The sequence below is a fragment of the Aulonocara sp. 'chitande type north' Nkhata Bay genome, linkage group LG1, assembly GCF_057382095.1.
Source record: "Aulonocara sp. 'chitande type north' Nkhata Bay isolate Kocher_YH1m ecotype deep benthic linkage group LG1, A_spYH_male_GT1.1, whole genome shotgun sequence".
NCBI classification, from domain to species: Eukaryota; Metazoa; Chordata; class Actinopteri; order Cichliformes; family Cichlidae; genus Aulonocara; species Aulonocara sp. 'chitande type north' Nkhata Bay.
The window spans coordinates 1,343,330-1,357,143 of NC_141344.1; positions in this window are offsets into that span (position 1 = coordinate 1,343,330).

A 13,814-nucleotide genomic window follows, 5' to 3' on the forward strand; every position below is an offset into this window, starting at 1 on the left:
TCGTCCTGTCCCCTTGGCAGAAAAACAGCCCCATAGCATGATGTTTCCACCCCCATGCTTCACAGTAGGTATGGTGTTCTTGGGATGCAACTCAGTATTCTTCTTCCTCCAAACACGACGAGTTGAGTTTATACCAAAAAGTTCTACTTTGGTTTCATCTGACCACATGACATTCTCCCAATCCTCTGCTGTATCATCCATGTGCTCTCTGGCAAACTTCAGACGGGCCTGGACATGCACTGGCTTCAGCAGCGGAACACGTCTGGCACTGCGGGATTTGATTCCCTGCCGTTGTAGTGTGTTACTGATGGTGACCTTTGTTACTTTGGTCCCAGCTCTCTGCAGGTCATTCACCAGGTCCCCCCGTGTGGTTCTGGGATCTTTGCTCACCGTTCTCATGATCATTTTGACCCCACGGGATGAGATCTTGCGTGGAGCCCCAGATCGAGGGAGATTATCAGTGGTCTTGTATGTCTTCCATTTTCTGATGATTGCTCCCACAGTTGATTTTTTCACACCAAGCTGCTTGCCTATTGTAGATTCACTCTTCCCAGTCTGGTGCAGGTCTACAATACTTTTCCTGGTGTCCTTCGAAAGCTCTTTGGTCTTGGCCATGGCGGAGTTTGGAGTCTGACTGTTTGAGGCTGTGGACAGGTGTCTTTTATACAGATGATGAGTTCAAACAGGTGCCATTCATACAGGTAACGAGTGGGGGACAGAAAAGCTTCTTACAGAAGACGTTACAGGTCTGTGAGAGCCAGAGATCTTCCTTGTTTGAGGTGACCAAATACTTATTTTCCACCCTGATTTACGAATAAATTCTTTACAAATCCTACCATGTGGATTCATGGATTTTTTTTTCACATTCTGTCTCTCACAGTTGAAGTGTACCTCTGGTGCAAATTACTGACCTCTGTCATCATTTTAAGTGGGGGAACTTGCACAATCGGTGGCTGACTAAATACTTTTTTGCCCCACTGTATACATCATTCAATCAGAACTACAGATATCGAGTTACTAAACTAAACTCAGCAGTAATAAATAAATGGGATCCTAAACGGGTATAAAAAGGTTCAATGTGTCAGTGAGTAGCGATCTCCAAAGTCTGATGCTTGTATATACCATTTATCTCTGCTCCATGTTTATAAGAGGGTATATTTATTAAAAGTATCACAGGTATGACTCACAGAGGTCTACAAATGACCTTTATAGGAACAGGACGTACGATCAACAGCAAACGTACAGACCTCCTTTACTGAAGCAGAAGTACAGATACCTGTGTTAAGAAATACTCCAGTAAAAGTACTGAAGCAACTTTTTTACTCAAGCAAAAGTAATAAAGTACAGGCTCTGAAATGTACTCAAAGTACGAAAGTAAAAAGCTGAAGGACGATTCTACTCACTGCGTTTGTACAAAGGGAACTGAACCTTGTGCTAAATCAATATAAGAATAAAATAATATCAGCACATGAGAATACAAATAATGAATGTACTTAGTTTGAATCTCTTATGTAGGAGACAAGCAGCGATAAATAAATACCTGTTGGCTGCTCTGCAGAGGGTGACCTGCCCTCCACACCTGAACAGTAACGTGGGTCAGGGGTCACAGTGGGATTCAGCAGGTGGCTTCGAGTGGATATCAGCTGACCTGCTGCTCTTTGTGGGCGTGTCTTTATACTCGACAGTATACAAGTAGCGTCAAGTTGGAATTCAGTGAATTAATCTAAACATGGTAAATGCAAATTCATCTCTGCTACAGTTGATGTACCAGCATCTGACCATGAGCACCACAGCTGCTGTGCAGCACTCCAACACAGAGCTGTGAATTCACCACATTATTGCACAGTAATCTGATTACCCTGGATAAAATTACCCAGTGTTTTCATGCAACATTTGAATAATGCAGGTTTGTATAGCTAAATAAAAACACATGATTTATCAAAACACATCATATACCAATGTGATGAAAATTATGACATGTAAGCTTTAAATCTGCAGTGTATCGAGCGTCACTGAGCATCCTTCCCTTTAACTCTAAGCTCTGTTCTTCCTCTCCTGTCTTTCTTTCTTATTTTTCGCCATCTTTGAGTTAAGTTAGGTCTCTTTCTTTTCTCTCCCTGTGAAATAAGCAGCTGGACCTTTAGCTGCAACACACTGTGAGACAAACTGCACACAAACATTTTGTGTTTGCTGATGTTTGTTGATCTCATAGAAACGCTGTATTTCAAATTATGACGTTACTCTGTGCTTGCTCCTCTTCTGTAGCCCAGCTCGATGCTAAAGTAGACAACTTACACAACACAAACACACCTTACGGACACTGCAGTCCTCTGGCCACTTTATCCCCAGAGTAGAAACGCTATAAATGAACCTAGAGTAACGGGGTTTGGAAATGTAATGAGTAGAAAGTTCAGATATTTGTTTAAAAATGTACGAAGCAAAAGTCCAAAGTTATCAGAAAAATAAATATTCAAGTACAGATGCCTGAAAATTCGACTTCGTTACTTTCCACCTCTGATGTTCAGACATAGTGCCCACGTTTTTATGCCACTAATTTGTTTAAATTCTGTCTCGCGTTTAGAAGAGCTGATGAGCTTTATGGTGCACAGGTTGTGGCTGGGATTGACTGAGAGAAGCTTCTATCTGCTCTTTAAGTGATGACCTGATGAATCCTGCTTCCGGGTCCAAACTACTCTGCATTTATTAAGGCTGTTGTGGTTTTAACATGTTTTCATGTTTTGTATCTTGTTCTATTTAATCTCAACAAGCCCTTAAAAACAATCAGTGATGACTGTCGGCCTCTCTCAGTTTTTATTACGACTGTTAAATTTAAGGCTACGTCCACACGTACACGGGTATTTTTGAAAATGGAGATTTTCCGTTTTCGTTTTGGAGAATAATCCCGTCCACACATAAAGGCAGAAATGAAGGAAAATGCTGCTATGAACATGCCAAAGCAGCAGGTGGCGCTATATTCCTAACCGTATAGAAATGTTGGCCAATCAGAAGTCTAGAAGCCTCGGTGGGAAATAGTAAACAAAGATGGGGCATAGAAGCAGAACCGAGTCGTATGTGTGGAGGGACAGTAACTGTGTGTGTATGTAAGCATTTAAACACTGCAGAGAGTAGAATTAACAGTAACAGTATTGTAGAAATTCATTTCACCGAAACAATAACGTGGCGCACAGTGTGACGTCAAAAAATGCGCACACCTTTGACGCTGCGTTTTCTCCGTTTCTCGTCCACACGTAAACGCAAAAACTGAGTTTTCAAAAATATCCACCCTGGCAGGAGTTTTTAAAAATCTTCGTTTTCAGTGACCAAAAATGCCGTTTACGTGTGGACGAAAGGTGCAAACGCATAGAAAAATCTGCGTTTTCAAAAATACCCGGGTACGTGTGGACGTAGCCTAACCCATATGGAAAAGATATATATAAATCTTATAAAGTTTGTATCTGTCTTGTGTGAAACTTGTATGAAAAGCATATAAGAGTGAAAACCCTTGAAAAATTATACAATGAAACTTGTATGTTTTTGGATACTTACTAAACCAATGTATGAAAGTAATGAGAAAGTGGCCACTTTCATGAGTAATCACATATAAGTTTTTACTATTTCTTTTCCGTATGGGAAAGTTCAGTGTTTAAACCCTTCCGATGTAACTACAGCCCAGCCCATGCAGCAGTATATTAATGACTAGGGGTGGGTTTTATTAATCGATTAAAATTGATTCTGGCTTGGATAACGTGATATCGATTCATTAAAATCCTGAATCGATTTTTTTATATAAATGTATTTTGCCCAAAATTCCAGAATCTCAGGTGAAACGTCACAAAATTTTGACAACCACCCAACATTTAAAACAGTAAATGAGAGCAGGTACACGGCTTCTGCACAAAGACGTAAACACACAGCGTGGACCTGCGGATCAGGATCAGTGAGATGTCGCCTTTCTCACCCGACGGCACGGACACGGTCGGGGCTGAAAGCCGACAGCTCGCTGATTCTGATGTTTCGGCGGGTCCGCGCTTTGTGTTTACATCCTTTTTGCGCCGATTCTAAAGCTGTTAGTTTGATCTCTCTCCAAACGATATTGACCAAACCAGCAGCAAAAGAAGATCCAAACTACACTTCACATAAACATCGTCATGGACTTTTGCTGTTTTGCTTCCACCACAATAAAAATCACACTTCATGCACAGCTCTCTCTCTCTCTCTCTCTGTACTTCAAGAACAGTTTCCCATCTATCCCCGAAATCTGTTTTCTGCATTATTCGCTTGCAAATCCGCCGTTGTTTACAGCGCTGTCGGCCGATGTTTTTTTTTCCTTTTACTTACTTCCGAAAAGAAAACCTAATTTCTGCCGTTCAATATGCTTCTGAACAAATTTAAACTTTTAAAAATTATGCAAAATGCAAAACGCTGTGTCTCTAATAAAACCGCTGTAACTTAGGAGGTAATGTTCAAGTTGATTAATGGTTTTCTTTCATTTTTGATGATCTACTGCAGAATATTTTTATAAAATCCAGGCCAGGAAAATCACCTTCATGTTTTTCTGTGTTTTATCTTCAGCTGCTTTGACACAAAGGCCTCTGCTGTGACGCTCACACCTTTGATAAAGTCTGGAAAGTGTCAGCTTCCTCTTTATAGATACAAAAATATGTAAATGTGCTGATCTGAATTATAATATTTCTGACTGTCTGAAGCAAAATTTCCCAGATTCAAATCAAATTGAATCGAATCGTGGATCGAATCGATTCAGGACCTGGTGAATCGGAATAGAATCGATTCTAGAAATCAGTGACGATGCCCAGCCCTATGAATGACTAACCTCGTATTGTGGATGGATTATCTCAGTTGTTCTCCTGACTTAAGTTTGGTCCTTTTACAGCATCCTGCCATGTGACTGCATTTGTCCCTAACCATCGGGAACCCTCACGTTAACTTTTATCGAGTGTAAAAAAGTTCATCCTCCAGCTTCACTGTGCTAATGTTATGCTAACATAGCTGTGTAGCTAGCGATCACGTAGCACATCACTATATAGAAGCTAGCACAACTTCAGTAACCTTGCAAACGTCACTGCTGTTTAGTTTTCTGTCTTCATTTATGTTGGAAGTGATAGCAGAGCTGTACGTTTGAATTTGTTCAGAAATCTCTCAGTCAGAACATGCTATATCATGCTTAGGTGGAAGCTAGCGAACTAACTTCCTGCTAACTTCTAACTCTGTTATATTTAATAAATTCTGTTTAAATCATAAATCATTTTATTACAGATGAAAGACTTTACAGTTTGTAACTCTCAGTGATGCCGCAGTGTTCATTTGACTTTGGGACCTGAAGACATACATGTTAACCCTATCGATTTTTCTGGGAGAATCCCGGATTTCAGTGCCCCACCTGAAATTTCTCAGACCCACCATTCTCCCGAATTTCTCCCAATTTTCCACCCGGACAACAAAATTGAAAAACAATATCCCAGAATGCATCGTGCGGCCCAGCCAATTCCAGTTTCCAACAATGGCGGCAGCTACTTAGTTTTAATTACTCTTATTACTTTCTGGGTTGCAAAATAAACTTTTAACACATTTTCAGGCGAGAATGTAGCTGTGTAAACTTCAAATACCTGAGCCGGGGAGAACAGAAAACTCCCGGCACATCGTTTTCAAACCCCCGCCGTCTTTCTCTACTCAGGTGATATAAATCACTTAGATAACTTAAAAATGTTATTGTTTGGCTTTTTTCAGTGTTTTATTTGTTCCTGAGTAAATTGGTTTGGCTGAGATTAAAGTTATTAGATTAGATTAAATTTAACTTTATTAATCCCTCGGGAGGGTTCCTCTGGGGTTTTCACACAGCTGAATAAACGCCAAACAAAAAACTGATTAAACAGAAGTGTGAGATGGTCGAGAATTTACGGCTGGTTTTCACTCCACCGAGAGAGCTCGTGGCGTAATTCTGAAGGCTAGACTGTTAGTGATGTGTCGGTCGCGAACGAAATGGCTCTTAGAGCCGGATCTTTGACGTGAACGACGCAAGCCGGCTCCTAATAGACCCTGTGCACGAGAAAATGCTAACTTCCTGGTTTGAGACCGGATGTAGGGTTGTACATTTCCGGTAGCTTTACTTTGCAGTCAATCACTACTGCGAAGATATCCTCCACAATCATGTCCAAAACTCGAAAACGGAAAGATTTACAAAGAGCAGAAGGTGGGAACACTCACCACTGTTGTGTCATAAAAAGTCTAATGATCAGTTTTGACGTTTAAAGCGTTTAGATCGATCAGTTGTTTACATCACTCAACACAAGCAGAACTGCATCACTGCAGCAGAAGACACATCGTCCACATTCAGAAGCACATCTCTGTGTAGTGACTGGTCTCATGATTTAAACAGGCAAATGTTCAGCATTCAAACTACAGGTGAAGAATAGTCAAACCAGATGTTTCCCCGTTATGTCGAGATCAGCTAGTCAAGTACACACCTACACAGCATGTTAACAAACCCTGAAAAAAGCCACACAAAAATGAATGATTGTAAGGGTTTCTATACATTAGTATTTACGAAGGGTATGTTGTGACTTAGCTTAAAAATTACAGCGGTCCCTCGCTATAACGCGGTTCACCTTTCACCTCGCTGTTTCGCAGATTGTTTAGTGCAAGTTTGCATGCTTATTTTTTTACATCACATTGTGTCCTGCGTCCTGATCGCTGCAGACGATCTCCTCCGTGACGTCTCTCCTGTACAGTACAGAATCGCTGCATCGATGCTAGCAGTGTGACTCTGAAGTGCAGTGCTGTATGTCCACGATGTCCACCAAACGTTTTGCACCGTCAAAAAATAAAATTGGCTCCTTGATTTCACCTCTCGCTGGTTATTTTTAGAACATAACACCCGGCATAAACGAGGGACAGCTGAGAAATATAACATTTGAATCCCTTTTCTCTTTTGCTCTGAGGCGCGGGGGAAAAATATCGACAATATCGAACATCATTTACAGATATATTGGGTAAATGCCCGAGACATCTATAGAAATGTAAATCGCCGCTTGATTCATTCATTTGCTTAACTTGTTTTGGACCGTAAACCAGGCGCGAATAGGACACCGGAAACAAAGCTCCCCACAGGAGTTTCCGCACCGGAAGTAACATATGCTATCGTGCACATAGTCTATCGCGAGCCGTGGGTTGTTTTTTTTCTTTCTTTCTCTCTCTCGCTTCACTCTGCATGCGAGCCTTGTGCTTTGCGCTGGGCAGAGGGTATGGACTCGAATTGTGTCATTTCCACAACACTGCCCCCCGCCGGAGGTGGCTAAGTTTTTGGCTAAGTCCACACACAAATCTTTTTACACATACAAATCGTGATTTACAAGCAGTGTTGCCAACTCCTCAGTAAGGAAAATCGCTATTGGCTGTCCTAAAAGTCGCTAGAAGTCGCTAAATGACGTCATCGCCTAATTTGCATAATTGGTCATGCTAATCTAATTGTAACCTACGCTGTTGGAGAGAGAAATAACATCGTGGAAGAGACATAAAGTGAGTAAAAAACGTCCTAAATGCATTTAGAGTTTATTTAGAACTACAAATTAAATTTCTTTTAGCAATTTTTTTTTTGTCACAATTCCAACCCTGCTCCTTTACCCGGGCTTGGACCGGCAAAAGTGACCCGAAACAGGCGCTCTGGTGGAGTTAATTTGTGTTTGTGTTTATAAGTAGTTTCAAACCTTGTGATCCACAAAACAGCATAAGAGTAAAAGAAGAACTGACTGCGTTACAGCACCCGCTGCTTGTTGAGAGTAAAAGCGATACGCGCTTTCACGTCTTTTTTTTGCGACTTTTTTTAGAGAAAAAGTCGCTGAATATAGCGATAAAGTCGCTAAGTTGGCAACACTGTTTACAAGTACAAAATATTTATGACCACAATTTGAGCCCATACAGAGGGGCGGTAGTTACACTGGCAGTAGCACAGGAACAGAGCGGGAGGGAGAGAGAGAGAGAGAGCAGGGACAACAACTCACATTAGAAAGGTATAGTAATCATCCACAACTATATTCAGTTGCGGATGACAAAGGATTCAGAAAGTTTATTCACGCAGGTCCATATGACAGAATATGCATGTTCTTTTAGTTTTCATAGTTTAATTTATATTTAATTGTGTTGTGGTTTGCAGTGTTTTGTGTTGTTTCACTTTAAATTTGTAAAAGGAAAAAGCTGAAAATTTAAATAGTTAAAAGTTGAAATGTGAATAATTGATTTTTGTATTATATGATTTATTTATTACACTTTATGTGGAGTGAATAAATAAAAGTATATTTACGGTGGCCCCTACAGACAAAGCACATACAAACTCAGAAGCTCAGAAGTACCAACGACCGGATTTGGTGTGTGGTAGTAACAGGTAAATTATTTGTGTATATATATATATATATATATATATATATATATATATATATATATATATATATATGAGTGTTTGTGTATAAATACACAAACAATACACATATGCTTTCAATTGTGTAATTTAAGTGATCTAGGCAGCTGTTTTGGAAGTTCAGTTAAAGCTAGAAATGTGTTTTGGAGTGTGTACGTGTTTTGTCTCTAAGGCCACTGCATATATTTATATATAAACATATATAAATAAAACCACTTTTTTTTACATTAGTAATTCCTTTTGTGCATAATTTTATATTATTGTTAATAATAAATTAATTAAAGCAACAAAACAACCTGAAGAGCCGGTTCGGAGCCGAAAGAGCCGTAAATCCCATCACTATAGACCGTCACAGTCACTCACTTCCAGCCTACCCGGCTTTCGGAGGACCCGCCACAATTAGGCTACGTCCACACGTACCCGGGTATTTTTGAAAACGCAGATTTTTCTATGCGTTTGCACCTTTCGTCCACACGTAAACGGCGTTCTCGGTCACTGAAAACGGAGATTTTTAAAAACGCCTGCCAGGGTGGATATTTTCGAAAACTCAGTTTTTGCGTTTACGTGTGGACGAGAAAAACGCAGAAAACGCAGCGTCAAAGGTGTACGCATTTTTTGACGTCACACTGTGCGCCACGTTATTGTTTTGGTGAAATGAATTTCTACAATACTGTTAATTCTACTCTCTGCAGTGTTTAAATGCTTCCCCTCTGCTGTTGGACACATGAACAATAACCATATGACTGTCCCCGCCACTAACACATGACCCTACGCTGTGTTCACTGCATCATTCCATGATTGGCACTGATCACCACCTGCACTCATGTATATATCTTTCTACGCAGCACTCTTAATTCTTATCTCATGTATATATCTCATGTATATCTCATGTATATCTCATGCACATATCTTTCTACGTAGCACTTTTAATTCTTATTCCTACTTTTATTTTTTCATGTCTATTTAAGCGTAATTTATGACAGTATGTTTGCACTGAAGCACCGCAGCAATTTCCTAATGTTGTAAACCTGCTCAACATTTGGCAATAAACCCCTTTCTGATTCTGATTCTGAAATGCTTACATATACACAGTTACTGTCCCTCCACACATACGACTCGGTTCTGCTTCTATGCCCCATCTTTGTTTACTATTTCCCACCGAGGCTTCTAGACTTCTGATTGGCCAACATTTCTGCACGGTTAGGAATATAGCGCCACCTGCTGCTTTGGCATGTTCATAGCAGCGTTTTCCTTCATTTCTGCGTTTACGTGTGGACGGGATTATTTTTCAAAACGAAAACGGAAAATCTCCGTTTTCAAACATACCCGTGTACGTGTGGACGTAGCCTTAGACCGCAAACGCCGGGTCCTCAATTGGATGCAGCCTCTGAATTTGGGCACTCCCGCTGTTTCCGGCCCGACAACAATAACGGTGACAATAACTTATTTTATAAACACTGTAAAATTCAAGTTTTTTGTGTATATATATATATATATATATATATATATATATATACACAAAAAACTTGAATATATATATATATATATATATATATATTAGGGTTGCCAACCGTCCCTTAAAAAACGGAATCGTCCCGTATTTCGAAACAAAAGTACACGTCCCGTATTGAGCTAATAAGCGACGCACTTTGTCCCGTAATACAGTGAGAATCAAAAGTAGTCTATAAATGTTAATGAGATTAACGCTTTGTTTGAAAACATAATTCCCAGCCCCTCTCCTGCTTTGTGACCAATGAGCTGACAGCACACTTATGACAATTCGAGTATGACAATTCAGATTACCGCTCATCTCATTGGTCGAGGAAAGGTCGCTTACGGAGAAAATACCGGAAGACAACAGATGACCACAACAAGAAGCATGGCCAACAGGGAAACAAACGCCGACACGGCGGTGCAAGTCTCGGACGACAGTACACCTAAAGCTGGACAGACACTGTACGATTTTTTCAGTCACGTTATTCAGCTCCTGCTCAAACTGCACGATTGACTCGCAGGGGTTAGAAGTTGGTAGGTCACGATGCAGGTCTCACACTATACCGCCCGATGCTCTGATGCGACCTGAGTGCTCACACTGTGCCTCCATAAAATGAAGGTTATAACAGACAATCTGTCGCTCTCTCTCTCAGTCTTTCACTCACACAGACACACCACCACCATCAACTTTGCTAAATTGCTAATGAAAAACATGATCAGGCAGCTGTGAATGAGCAGCATGTAAATCCAACTATTTTCACGGTTGTTGTGGTCGTGATAATTTTGTGAGGCCACATGGAAAAGACTCGGATGAGCTTTCCAAAGTTCTACAAGTTGTGCCTCCATCGCTTGTGTCCAGATCACACGCTGCACAGCCGTGCTGCTCCGTCTTTTTCACCGACGTTTACGTGTTTGCGCGTGAGCAGTGTGAGCGGCTGTGGTGACACCCTCACGAGCGATTGATGATCGGGAGCTGGTCGTGAGGTGTTAATCACTTCTCGTTACCCCACGTATACTACACGACGCACGATGAAGGCCAAAATCGGTCCGATCACTCAAAAATCGGCTCAAAATGGGCCAAAAATCGCACAGTGTGAGCCCAGCGTTAGAGCAGCAATGTTTGTTCCCCTCAGAGAAAGGGAAGAATGGGAAAAGGAAAACACCTGGCTGGAAAAAGTTAATATGGGCATGTGCAGTGAATATCAGCGCTATGTGGCCAGAAGTGTGATAATATAATTTATTTTGTGTAATAAACAACTGCAAGGATAGATGATTACAAATAGATGACTAATACATAAAAGTAATACATAGATGAATAATGATGATGAGTTATGATGCGTAATCATGGGAACAAGTGGGTTTACAAACAGGAGCAGCTGATTAGCATTAGAAAAGCTGAAATAATACCTCAGCTGAAGCCAACTGTACTAAATGCACTAAATGTGCACTGTTACAAGAATATTTTTCTTTCTATTGTTTTCTATTATTTTAAGTTAAGCAGGACAGAGTTCTTTTAAAGAAAGATTTACTTATATTCTCAAAAGTTAAGCATGACAGGCTTCTGTTTAAGAAAGAGACCTGTTTTACTGTGTTAATGTTGTCATTTTGAGCTAAAAATAAATGGCTAAATGATCACTTGTTTCACATGTGTTCATATCACAAAGAATATGCATCTGCTTAAATCAACTTCAAGTCAAATGGTTAAAAAAAAATAATTTCACACACAAAAAAAGAGCTAGAAAATTCACCACACTGGGAAGGGTGAAGACAACTGGGTCGCCCGGCCCTGGCCACGAGGTGTCCCTTATTTATCTTCCAGGGAGTTGGCAACCCTAATATATATATATATATATATATATATATATATATATATATATATATATATATATCACTCAAGGTTGGCAAGTATGCCTGAAGCGGAATTTGGACTCGAAAAGGCTAATGACATCAGACTTAAAGGCGGGATAATCACACGGTGAGTCATGGTGAGGCCAGTTATGTTTCCTTGGCCAATGAAGGGTCGGATATATTTTAATAACATTTGCTGAAACAGAGCCGAGAGGATCGAGTCTGCGTCGTTTCGTGGCGTCGTCGGTTGCGGGTCGGATGATGCAGCAGTAATCTTCTATTTTGATTTTGATGATTTTTTTTGTATTGCCATTTTTTTTGAAAACATAAACATTTCTTAGATAAAACGTTCTGTGATTTGTTCTTTTTTATTTAAATGTTTTCAGTTTTTTTTAAAGAAAAAAGGAACATAAGTCTATGGAAATAAAATAAATATATTGAGTTTTTCTATGAATGTTTTAACAAATAATAAACATGTTTTATTTTACATTTCAGTTTGCAGCAAAAATAGTTTCAAAATTTGTTTATGGAAATAAAATGGCTTATAGTTTGTCATTTATTAGAATTAAAACTTAAATTTTATGCATCACATGTTTTAAAATGTGTATAAAATTAAATGTAAATGTGTGTAAATGTTTTCAGTTCACATCTTCATTTTTCCACTAAGTTTTAAGAGATAACGAACAACATACAAGACCTAACTTTAACTACACAAACATAAAACACGCAGCCGTTTTTTTAGTTTTTGTTGTTTGAACGTGTGTATGGAAATAACAAAAATGTATGTATGTTAATAAGAATACATAAAATTCTGTTTTGTGTTGTTTTTTCCCCCAATTTTAAAATGTTTTCACTTCACATTAGTTTAAGAACAAATTATTTTCTTATCATTTTACAGCAGAAATAAACGTCTGTAACAAAATGTGAAGCTGTCTAAATCCAGAGATGTTAAAAGTAAAGCCTGGGGCCCAGAACTGGGTCACCAAAGGGTCCAACCAGGCCCAGTGGGTGGCTTTAATGTGTAAGCATTCAAAGCAGGAGGGATGTGGCACTTTTCACTCTGTTCTGCATCATTATCGTCTGTATCAGCTGAGCCACAGGTCTGAGTCAGTTTAACTGTCGGACTGAAAGGCATCACACGCTCTGCGCTTATACACAAGTAAGGTAGTTAAGTCCAAGGAGCCGATTTACTCAGCATTCCCACGGAGAAACTGAGACTTATTTTTCTCATCGGTTTTATAAACGCACGGTTTAGTAAATGTGAACATTTTAACATATTTAAGCTTCTTCACAGTAAAAGGAGGAGGTGATTTTATCGCAAGGTTATTGGGCGACAGCTCTTAGTGGTCCCGCCCATTTAAGATCATGCTGGAGTCTCTGTCTTAAAGAGAACTTCTGAGGGGCAGCCAATGAGGAGAGAACTGGCGTTAAAACGGCTTATTTCAAAGAGAGGATGAGTTAAAGGGCTGCACTGAGGCGGGACCAGATAAGGAGGGAGGGCAGAACAGGTCACCTTTAATATACACACACAGGTGATGAACACTGAGACACTGAGCTCAACAAGGAAACCCTGCTTCAGTAACAATAACAACATCAGGATTTAAGTCCTGCACAGGTAAACTGTAGTTATCGCAAGTGTCCACCAGAGGGAGGTACAATCCCAGCTAAACCATCAGGAGCCTGTCCAGCGCCTCCTCGAGCCCTCAAAGCTTCTGCAGACCTGACAAACTTTAGTGGACTCACTGAGTCTGAGCTGAAAGTGTGCGTTACCCAAAGCGGTGCCTGAGAGCGACAGCAGCCGTTCCAGGCGACATGAATGCGATGAATGAAATATTTAAGAGTAAGAGAAGAGAAGGCGGGAGAGCTGCTAACATCAAAGTGTCTGCTAACATACACTGGAGCAAGTTGTTTACATGGGGCGGTGGCACGGCCCTGAGGGAGGTCTGGCCTGGTTCTGACGCCGCTCAGCTCGAGCAAACATCACTTCACACAGGCAGGAAACACCACCCCTCCACCCCCACCAGGAGCCCGGAGGCATCCACCA